This window comes from Hyperoodon ampullatus (genome assembly GCF_949752795.1).
Source record: "Hyperoodon ampullatus genome assembly, chromosome: 1".
Classification (NCBI taxonomy): domain Eukaryota; kingdom Metazoa; phylum Chordata; class Mammalia; order Artiodactyla; family Ziphiidae; genus Hyperoodon; species Hyperoodon ampullatus.
In genome coordinates this window covers 183,027,197-183,036,173 of record NC_136914.1, presented here as the reverse complement: position 1 = coordinate 183,036,173, position 8,977 = coordinate 183,027,197, and the positions used below count along the sequence as shown (strand labels likewise).

General features: G+C 39.4%; 1 pseudogene across 1 annotated transcript; it reads left to right on the top strand.

Annotated features, from left to right (window-relative positions):
* The first annotated feature begins 7,620 nt into the window (after positions 1-7,620).
* LOC307058294 (protein FAM220A-like) lies at positions 7,621-8,656 on the top strand (annotated as a pseudogene). Its single transcript has 2 exons — positions 7,621-7,798; positions 7,908-8,656. The product of its transcript is annotated as a protein FAM220A-like (transcript).
* The last annotated feature ends 321 nt before the right edge of the window (positions 8,657-8,977 follow it).

Here is an 8,977-nt window from a genome sequence, read left to right as displayed (position 1 = left end):
GGATCCAAGTGAATAGAACCTCCTTCCACCTCTCATGAGAAACATCCTTTCTGAATTGTCAGGTGTAACATATGAACTGACTTAATATAAATGTGTATATAATCCACATTTGTAGGCAAGGATGCAGTCCCTTCCACAAACATAGACTCAGACATATTTTGTTTCCATTTTTTTCTATTTCAGTCTTCATTCTTTGATTTTTCTTTCTTTTGCCCATCAGATTTCTTGTGAAATTTCATGAAAGTTCGTGCTCAGCCTGTCAGGTCTCTTTTTTGATGCCTGTATATTATACAAATTGCCTCTGCAGCTAGCAGATGCCAGGGAAGAAGGTGAAATCCTAGAATCTGTTTAACTAACTGGGTGTGCTAAAGATCTCCCTGTGAGCCTTTCACCTCCTACTCTTGTTATGATTGCATTGCTGGAGTTTTTGATTTTTGAAAATTAAGAGTTGGGTTTTTTTTTCATACATGTTACATAATGCAGATCCCCTACATTAAAAGTTTTGTATTTAAGGCAGAATAATTTCCAGAAAGTTATTTAGTGACATCACCTTTATCTGTAATGGTTTGTCTGTCCTTTTTCCCCGATCAATTTTTATTGATACTGTTTTTGGAAACTGACCTAAATGGAAGGAAATGTAGAATAAAAGAGTTTCCCAAATGGTGTTTAAAAAACAAACAGATTCAAGAGACTTGAAGGATCTTTTGTTTCTTGGGTTTTTTTTTTTTTCTTTATTTCGTTTTTGAATTAGGATTATTGTTTGTTCCTTGGTGCTTGAGGCATATTCATATAACCAAAGTTTAGAAACTGGGAACTTCATGGTGATCTGTACATAGTGAAGTTTCTCTGGTACTCAAAGGTTATATAGTTAATAAATTTTCATTAACAAATGATTTGTCAAACTCCCATATCATCTATATTTCATATATATATAAAAATATATGTTCTTTAAGTGTGTCTACATGCAAGCACATAAAATCTGAATAGGGCCTCCCTGGTGGCGCAGTGGTTGAGAGTCCGCCTGCCGATGCAGGGGATACGGGTTCGTGCCCCGGTCTGGGAGGATCCCATATGCCGCGGAGCGGCTGGGCCCGTGAGCCATGGCTGCTGAGCCTGCGCATCCGGAGCCTGTGCTCCGCAACGGGAGAGGCCACAACAGTGAGAGGCCCGCGTACCACAAAAAAAAAAAAAAAAAAAAAAAAAAAAAAAAAAAAAAAAAATCTGAATAAAACTGGAATTGTGGAAATGATTAGGTTTAGGCTTTATTAGGGGCTCTGTTTAAAATCCTTTATTTACAGTTGTGTCCATTTAAAATGGGCAACAAACATAAAAATGTCTCTCAGAAGTTAAAGCCAATGTCAATTCTGTGTTAACTGAGAGTAGAGTTTAATCACTAAAGCACTTATTTATATTTCTAAAGTAATTCTAAACCATACTGTTGAAGTTCTAGTTTATAGTCAACTGTCAGGGAAAGCTATTGGTGGTCAAATCCTATTAATAAGGAGTTTTAAGTAGATGGTCCACATACCTCGTATCAATATTGGCAGGGAAAAAATGGGGCCTTGGCCAGCATCTGTAACTCTTTTTGTTTATATAGAGATTGAGAGGTTAGTGGAATTTGGCACCTGAAGGCAGCCACTTGTCACCGATGAAGTTTTTAAAGATTTTTCATCATCTCTGAGTCCAAGGTGTCTGGCTTTATTTCTACTGGTACTAAAGTCTTCTCTTTCCTTCCCAACCCATTCCATGCTTTGGTTAAGCATTCATGGTATATTTCATTTCTTTTTATCTATCTCTGTATTCTTTCCCTCTTATCTAGCCCCAAGACTAAGTAAACAGTTCTTAAAATGTTGCATGAACAGTTTAGGAGGTTCATGTGGTAGAGAAATCACTGAGTCCAGGTAAGAAGACCCCCAGCCTAATATTACAGAATACAGAATCTAAGACTCAGCTCTTAGTACTGAACAGGTTGGTGACCAGGCCATCTTCCTGACTGCCTTTCTTCTATTGAGGGGTTTTCAGGAATAAAAACCTGCTACTTCTTTGTTCCAGTACATTCTTGAATTGGGATGGTTTAATCATGTGGAATGTATAGAGAGAAATAATGTCCATTTTTTGTGGTGGGGAGCGTGGTGGAGAGAACATGATTACTTTGTTCCTAAAGGCCCTCTGTAAAAAGAGGGACAAAGTCAGACATTGAACTAACATTTGTATCTATTTTAAGACATTTAACAGCACCTTTTTGTTCTCTTTCATTTAGGGTTTCTTTTATTACATGTTGTTTACCCTTCCCTTCTTTAATCTATTGAGGCATGAAAGGATATTTTCAGTTTAGAATTCTTAGGTTTTTAATATAACTCACTTGCTTTTCACTTTCTATCTAGCTCACTCAAATGTACAATAACAGTTTAAGGAAACAATGTGGACTAATGGAAAGGGCGTGAGATTTAAAATCAGACCAGCTGGATTCAAATGCTAACTGTATCCCCAGCTAACATTTTAACCTTCTTTGGATAAACTGAATTGATGAGCCTTACTTAACTCATTTAGAAAATGGGTTATTAGCACCTACCAAGAAATACTGTATATAAAGCAACGAACATAGGGTCTGGCACTTAGTTGGTCCTTAATAAATGCCAACTATTTTAGTTGAACAGAAACATGTATGGGGCACCTACTACTGTACATTAGGGATTGTGCTCATTGCTTTATATATTTTAGCCTATTTTACCCATGGGCTAACAGATGCCCAGATGTTAGGGAATACCATCTCAACTTCCAGGAGTTGATTATGAAAGGAGACTTACTTTGTAACCTGACAGAGCAAAGGTTCTGACACTCTTGTTCTCTACCAAGTTCGTAGTACAGCTTATTCTTCATCATGAATAACTAGTTATCAGTGGGGTATATTAAATGGTCTCTGAGAGACTTACCTCTTTTCTTCCTGGTTGAAGTGACACTAAAGGCAAGAAGATAGGTATTTGAAAGCGAGATTGAAAAGAAGATCTAACCAAGCTCCAGGATTGCTATGTCAGGTACTTAGCCAATAATATATTGCTTTGGAAACCAAGCGTTAAGTTGCCCCACTCCAAGAATATGATGGAACAAAGAAGTCACTGGATTATATTCTTTAACACTTCAACAGGAAGAGAAGCAATTGCATAGATTCTCACCTGTTTTCTTCTGTCTTCTCCAATCCATGTGGCTGCATATTCATGGCTTTTTTCTGATGTAAGGAAGAAGTGCATCCTAGGATGTCTGCTTTAAAGACAAACAAAGGTTAAGAAGGCGTGTCCTTCCTCCTCTCAACCCTGTGGACCTGCCCCAGTCCTTTTTCTGGAGGGAAGGGAAAGACCAGCCATTCCTGGAACGTGAGCTCCGAATATTTAATCCTGTCCTTTGGGGACTGGAAGTGGGTCCTAATGTGATACTTATTAGAACAAACTGCCAGAATCCACTGACCCACTGCTGTTCTCTGTGCCCATTGGAGTCCCCTTAGTCCCTCCTCACCAGATTCACACAGATCTACTGAGCCTTTAGAGTGGAAGGTTTCCCAAAGAAGACAACCAAAACTGTTCATCTGATAACTGGTTTTATTTTTCCTGTTTATTTTAAATGTAGGGCTAACAGGTCATGATGATTTTGAACCTGGGGATAAGGAGAGATCTGTGCTAATGTTTACATGATTTTTCTAGGAAGAGAATAAAGAAATTTTGATCCCCTTGGTACCACCTAATATACATACTCTCATTTTATTTTATTTGTTTTTAAATTTATTTAACTTATTTATTTTTGACTCCGTTGGATCTTCATTGCTCCGGACGGGCTTTCTCTAGTTGCAGAGAGCAGGGGCTACTCTTTGTTGCAATGTGCGGGCTTCTCACTGCAGTGGCTTCTCTTGTTGCAGAGCACAGGTTCTAGGTGCGTGGGCTTCAGTAGTTGTGGCACGCGGGCTCAGTAGTTGTGGCTCGTGGGCTCTAGAGCACAGGCTCAGTAGTTTTGGTGCACAGGCCTAGTTGCTCCGTGGCATGTGGGATCTTCCTGGACCAGGGCTCGAACCTGTGTCCCCTGCATTGGCAGGCGGATTCCCAACCACTGCAACCACCAGGGAAGCCACATGCTCTCATTTTAAAAATGTATTGTGTGTCTTAGGTATTTGGTTAAAGTTTTTGCATATAGATTTGTTATTCCACATTAGGTGTTAGGCATGTAGAAACGGTCACGGGCATAAGGAACTTTCCAAAGGTAAAGAGAATTCAGGCTGCATTAGTTTTTCTTCCTTGCCAGGTTCCTGAGGTCACGTTTCCTGTTCATTTCCTTTTCCTAGTTTCCATCTTCCCTCAAGAGAGCTCAAATAAGAAGATGTCTTGAAGGTTCTGAGGACCACCGTCCTTCCATTCATTCACATATTCACAGACACTTACAAGTGCCTTCTCTGGGCAACCATTGAACTGTCTGCTCAGGGATGCAAAGATGAATGACTTGTCCTCTGCACTCAGATCTAAACTGAGGCACAGAGAGAGGGTGATACAAAAAACCCCACAAATATCATTTTCTTTGCACTACTGTGTTGCAATTCAACCTAGAAAAACGAATTTTTATGCTAACAATTTAGAAATTCGAATAGGCCCCTGGACCATGTCAGTTCACCAGAGTGTTTAATGCCCTTACACAACTTTCTCTGTTGGAGAGTTGCATAAACAAATGGCCTAACTAAAAACGTTAAGATGGGCTACCTAAATGCCCTTTCTTGACTTAATATAGGAGCTGGCATGTGGCTTCTTGCCATCTTGATTCCTATCATTTCAAGTGCCTGCCATCTCTGGTTCTTGGATTCCGAGAAAGTGGCACTGGACACTAAAAAGTAGATTTCCTAATAGAAATGTTACTTTTCCCTATGGTGAGTCCACACAGGGTAGGTAGAAGGTCACGCTTATTTTAGCTGGAATTATATTGCCTCAGTTTGAATACTATACATTTAATAGGTGAAAAATGAAAATTAGCTTTTACTTGATATCAAGGAAAAAATAAATTTTACTTGGCATCAAAATATTTCAAAATATGGGAACCTTGGGGATAAAATAATAAAAGGGTCCTTGGTGGTGAAAAGATGGGAGACCATGGCAGAGTGTTGCATTTTCTATTAAGATTTGTAACAAGAACCTATAAAGTTGGGCATAAAAAATTTCAATATTTGGGAAGAAATATACTCACTGTAGAATTGATAATACTCTCAAAAATATACCCTGATCTGCTCTTGAACATGTATGAAGCATCGTCATCAGAATCTTGACCTTGCAGTATTTTAGAGTATTCATTTATTCCACAGATATCATATTTCATTAATTCTAAAACATTTTTTTCACATTGTAGCATCTGAAATCCAAATACTTCTAAAACTTGGTGGTATATCATAATTTAATTTGCAGTATTTTTTGATGGTACATAAAATAAATGTATTTTATAATCTATGGAATCTTATATTTGAGGAAACATGGTAATTAGAATGCCAACCATATAGCAGTCAGTTTTAAGCTTTGGAGCTGTAATTGTGACCAAGATAGACTGGGTTCTTGTTATCAAGTTTACACTGTAGTGGAGAACACAGACAAGAGCTTGTAACATGACTTAGACTGGGTAGTCAGGAAATGGTTTTCTTTTTAAGGGGAATTTCAGACATATACCAAAAAAAGTAGGATAATAAACCTCCATATATGTATTATCACCCATCTTCAACAATGATCAATTCATAGCTAATCTCGTTTGCTCCATATTCCTACCTATTACCCACCCCAATTTTTTGAAGTTCACCCCAGACATAATATATGTCTTTAAAGACTATGCCACAATATCATCACACTAAAATAAAAGAGAAAGGACTTCTTATTCCAAAAGATGGAGTACACAAACATTTCCCTATTCTTCCTGCTAAGTACAGCTAAAAACCATGAACATGACATATAAAACAAATATAAAATTCTGAAAGGGGGAAGAGAGAAGGCAGACTGGCTAGGGGAATCCTGGGAACCAAAGAACAAGACAGTGGTAAGTTCCCTGGATTTTTTTATTGGTCGTATATCCTATAGTGATTACTGGAAAAGGCAGCCACCTGGAAATTCTGAGTGCAGATAAAGAAAGGCCCAAGAAAAGCCTACTCTCTTTAGCCAACGGACCAGGAAAGGGGCAGCCTACAAGACAGAAACTTTTATGTAATAAACCCTCTATTCAAGCCAAACACACAACAACAACAACAACAACAAAACTAAGACCCTACAAGCAAAGATAATGTATACAGCCTAGACTTTCACCCTTTCCAGGTTATAACAAAATGCTCCAGTAGGTCAGGTGGTAAAGGGGGTCTCTCTCAATGCACTGTGAGTGGAGAACACATGCGAACACTGGACTTCTATCTCCACCTGGGCTAACATGGCTCCTCTCCCATTTCCTGTTAGGTGCCCTGCCCCTTCCACTAGGAAGTGTCAGAGGAAGCCTAACTGACAGAACTTTTTCCCACTTCTCAGCAGAACTGAGGCCATTCATGCACTTCCATCTACCATTCTGCATTGTCAATGGAGAATACATGAAGAGCATCAGGGTGCTCCCCTTCCTAGCCAGAATTATGTCAGCATAGCCTACAGTGGAGCCTGAACTCCAGTTTCTACCCAGCAGTGATAAGGAGCCCTCCCCTGTGTGTGTCAACTGAGGCAGAGAGGAGAACCTGAACATCCATCTCCATCTGGCTGTAATGAGGCAGTGTCTTGTTCCCCAGCTGGAGCAGTACCTGAGGCCAGCTAAAACAGGTATCAGAGGAGGCCTGATAAAACACAAGATTTAATGAGATCCAGAGTCTCATAATATCCAAAATGTTCAATGAAAAATCACTTTGAATGAAAAATCACTTATCATACCAAGAACCAGGAAGATCTGAACTTGAGTGACAAAAGGCAACCAACAAACAGCAATACGGCGATGACACAAATGTTAGAATTACCTGACGAGGATTTTAAAGCAGCCATCATAAAAATGCTTCAACAAACAATTATGAACACTTGAAATAAATGAAAAAGTCTCAGCAAGGAAGTAGAAAGTCTCAACAAAGAGGTAGGATATATAAGAAAACCAATTTTAAAGCTAAAAACATACAATAACTGAAATTTAAAAAACCCTCCAAGAATGAGCTCAACAACAGAATAAAGAGGATAGAGTAAAGAATCAGTGAACTTGAAAATGGAACCATAGAAATTAGCCAATTTGAACACTGATAAAAATAGACTGAAAAATAATAAAAAATAGGGCCTCAGGAAAATCTGAGACTATAACATATGATATAACATTCATATCATTGGAATTCCAGAAGAGAGGAGAAAGATGGTGTGGGATGAAGAAGTGTTCAAAGAAATAGTTTCTAAAAAAATTTCCCAAATTTATCAAAAGACATAAAAACCTATAGATTCAAAAAGCTGAATGAACTCCAAACAGGATAAACTAAAAAAAATCCACACCAAAAGCACATCATAGTCAAACTTCTGGAACCAAAAAAGAAAAATTATTGAAAGCAGTCAGAAATGACATCTTACCTGCCAGGGCAGAGGCCAGGAGACATCACGGTGGTGGGTCTATATGGCGGCAGCTCTGTGGGGCTGTCTGGCTCTTACACTCAGCCGCCACCGGCTCCTACAGGGTCTTCTGCAAGGGGCTGACCCAAATACTGCTCGTCTTAGACCTGGCCTGGTAGTTGCGCATCAACTTCCCCTACGGCTTCATCATAGCTTCCGTGACGCTCAAAGTCCACATGCAGGTTCATACTGAGATCCATCGAAGGCCTTCCTCGGACTGACAGACGTGTCCTTAGGCTCAGGGCATCAGAGAACACCTAGCATGAGGGACTCTCAGCATCCGCCTCACAGAAGAGAAGAGAGCAGGTGATGACTCAGACAAAATACTGTATAGACTTAACAGAACGCAGAAGGAGAGCCCTTGCCCATAAGATATAACTTCCAGGACGAATAAGCTTGCAGTTGATGTAAATGGTAATTCACAAAATGAGGAGTTAACATTGGAAATGAAAATGATCTGAGTGAGGTCAGCTTCTTGCTTCACGATGGCAACAAAGCACTTCCATGTTTGCAAGAATCAATAAGAAGAAATTCAGCTTCAGCAGCTGCTCAGAGGAAGACTGGATCTGTTCTTTGCTCCTGCAAAAGAGTGTTTTGCTGGGGTGTCCTGTGGCACTGGAGAAGCTCAGGTGAGGCACTGGCTGGGAGGAGGGCCCACAGCCACTGAGAGCCACAGAGGACAGAGCCACAAAGGAGAGCCTGGGGAGTCAGGACTACCATCCTCTCAAAAATGGTCAGAAGTGGGGATTTGTGAGGATGAACCACCAAGTGCTTTTCTGGAGAGGCTAGACTCTGAGTTGGAACTGTCTTGCTTGCATTCCATCCTGTCTACACTGCTGCAGCACATTCCCAAATATTCTTGAATGATGAGACAAAATGTGTTTTCCCTAGCCATTCAAAGCTCATGTTTTCAGAGCAAACACTAGAATACAAGAAAATGCTTTCATGTGAAAAAAAGTACCTCAAATGATCTGCAGGTAACACTGGCATTACTGGCTCTACAAGCTTTTGAATTTGCAAATCTGTTATGTCATAATTAAGGTACAAGCAGAACAATAAAGATAATTTTAAAAGTTGTCCTAAATAATTTCTTTTGCATTAAGTCTGGATGCAAACCATGCAGCCATGAAGCTCCTGCTTTGGTTTGTATGACCAGATAGACTTAAAGTAAGTGGAATTCAAATTCATGGAAAGCTGGTTGATATGGAAGGAAATTTTTGACTTTTAAATTGTGCTTGAAAGACATTCAGGATTGGGAAACCATTTCAAGGAGAATATTGATATATCCTATATAAATATCAGATTAAGCCCTAAAGATTTAACATGAAGCCTTTAATATGCCTTCAACACCCATTCTAAAG